Below are 2,413 nucleotides of genomic sequence, written 5' to 3'. Positions count from 1 at the left end.
AATGCATTACTTCTAGTTTTGCAGCCGGTTAAGGTGGAGCTTAGTTTAATGAATTCATCTTGTATTATCTTTTTCTGAATCTGCAAAATAACCTACTGTAAGTTAGCAAATAAATGAAGTGGACTTAAAGGTACAATATGTTCCTTAATCGTAGTGGAGTAGAAGTATAAAGAGGTGGAGTAGAAGAAGTATAAAGTACAAGTACCTAAGAATGTCAACACTTACATAAATGTATGTGTAGGAAACGTAATGACATGCTCAATATACATGCTCTGAATGTCATTGGGTATAACAAATAAGAAATCAATAGTGAGTAACAGTTTCAAAGCAGTTCCTGCGATCTCTTTGAAGTAGAAACCGCAGTTGAATCTAAAAAGCCTCAGATATAATCCCCCCCTCAGAGAATCCTTTCACATCGACCCGCTCTTACACTGGAGCTGGAGTGGTAGGACAGCGGGCCGTTGTTGGACAGCGTGACGTATTTCTTCTTCCACTCCTTATTCAGAGAGCTGCCGCTTCTCTTCCACAGGATGCTCTGTCAAAAACAACAAGCGAGGTCACAGTCTGCAGCGACAACACACCACATCTCAATCTGCCTATATTTAGAGTCGACATAAAAGAGACAATTTCCTCAAAGAGTAAATCAGTCTGACAACAATAGCTGAGAGCACTTGCACCATATAAATAGAACACCCTTGAGAAAGGTTGTTGTATCTCTGGATGCTCATGTTAGATGTACAGACATAGAATAACCAAGAAATGCAGATAATTGAATTAAATATATGATTGTTTTCTCTGTGCAGCCCCTCTTGGTGTAAAGAGAGAGCAGGTTACAGACCAGCCGTTCGCTCTTTACCATGAAGTGCACATATGCTCGATGATTTAAACACAAGCTGTCAATATCCTCATCAGTTGCCATTACTCACAATAATCCCGTGCAATGCAGTGCTGTAAAAATAGTCTCTATATTTATACCAAGGACAAGAGCCTTAGGAGGCTACTGGAATAAATGACTTTGTTTTGTGCTCTGCGAAAATCATTTCTGTTAGGGAATAATTTGCATAGGTATTCAACCTTCGACACAGTTCATCATTTTCTCCTCTCACTGTCTCTTGTCCCATGGCATAGGTCTACAGCTTTGGGTATTGCTGCTATCTCTCTTAAGGGGGAGCAGCCTGGGCGCATTGTTGTTGCCAGTCTATGACAGAGCAGAAGCCGCCACGAGGTAGTTTACAGTTCAGGGACGAAGGTTCCCTGGCGCACTTTCTTTCCTATGGACGAGAGCTCTAGTTAGATTCAGGGTCCATTTTGCTTTAGACTCACTGATGAAGAATGTTGATTATTACACTCAGAACTAGTTAAAACCTCGAGCTACAGAAAGAGTTCTTCAGAGGTTGGTTTGGCAACCGCTGTGTCAACTCGTGACACTCCACCTGTCTTGTCAACTCTCCGGCCGTAACTCCAAATAAACCATCAGTGTTTGCCATCAAAGCTCCAGCTCTCCTCGTGTCTCTCTGAGTCCTGACTCTCCATTGCTACAGAGGTATCCCCCACAATTTCAATATTTATTTTCCTGCCCACAATAAAAAGAAAAGGAATGATTTATTTGTATTGGACCCTATGGTTATAAATCCTTGGCACAAATGAGTACCCTGTGTTTACAAAAGCATCAACACATTTGGGTTTTAACATTTCTTTTTTTTTACCATGGATGTGTACTTGTTTAATTACTTTGCATGTGCTTGCCTCTATATTTAATATGTCAGTCTACTATTTTACTCTTTGTTTGTGTTGCCTTTTATCTGAACTGTAACCTTTGCTCTAGCAATGCACATTTCCCCGCTGCGGGACATATAAAGGATGTCTGATTCTGATCTTAAATGATTACCGGTAAGTCAAACTGAGGAGATTCATTACAGTATAAGAGTGCAGTAATAAGTCCTGGATATATAGTTGTGTTGTATCCCTCCATTAAAAAGGTGAAACAAGTAGTTTTTCCTCACTGTTTTACTAAAGAGGGAGATGGTGCATATGATTGTGCTTCAAGCAAACTGAAGCCTCATTAATATATATTATGTATTAACAGCTGTTCTTTTGTACCTGTTTGATAGGGACGCCTCTCGTGTTGCTCTGATCTCCTTTACCATCACCAGACTTCTTATCTGAGTCCCGGTTCTGGAATACAAATGTAAAAAAAGGTTTACAAATAGCAGAATATTACAGCAGAGAGGGTGAGATGGAGTGAGATGATGGTGAGAGATGACGGGGGAGTAAGAGGTGTGAGACATTTGGGCGACAACTGACCTTGAAGAGGGAGGGCCGGCGGGGGATGTTCTTCAGCGAGCGTGAGTTGACACTTCCTCCTCCCCCCCCCTCTCCCTGAGCCACCCTCAGATCTCTGTGAGCGATCACG

General features: G+C 41.5%; 1 long non-coding RNA gene across 1 annotated transcript; it reads right to left on the bottom strand.

Moving 5' to 3' along the window:
* Positions 1-435: 435 nt before the first annotated feature.
* LOC104959080 (uncharacterized) lies at positions 436-2,407 on the bottom strand. The gene is made up of 3 exons (XR_799823.1): positions 2,305-2,407; positions 2,101-2,175; positions 436-535 (listed from the first exon to the last, which is right to left on the bottom strand). It is a non-coding gene; the product is annotated as an uncharacterized lncRNA (long non-coding RNA).
* Between the last annotated feature and the right edge of the window lie 6 nt (positions 2,408-2,413).

The sequence above is a fragment of the Notothenia coriiceps genome, unplaced genomic scaffold, assembly GCF_000735185.1.
Source record: "Notothenia coriiceps isolate Sejong01 unplaced genomic scaffold, NC01 NC01_scaffold00029834, whole genome shotgun sequence".
Lineage (NCBI taxonomy): Eukaryota > Metazoa > Chordata > Actinopteri > Perciformes > Nototheniidae > Notothenia > Notothenia coriiceps.
The sequence above is the reverse complement of the archived record's forward strand: the minus strand, read 5'-3'. Positions and strand labels throughout refer to the sequence as shown.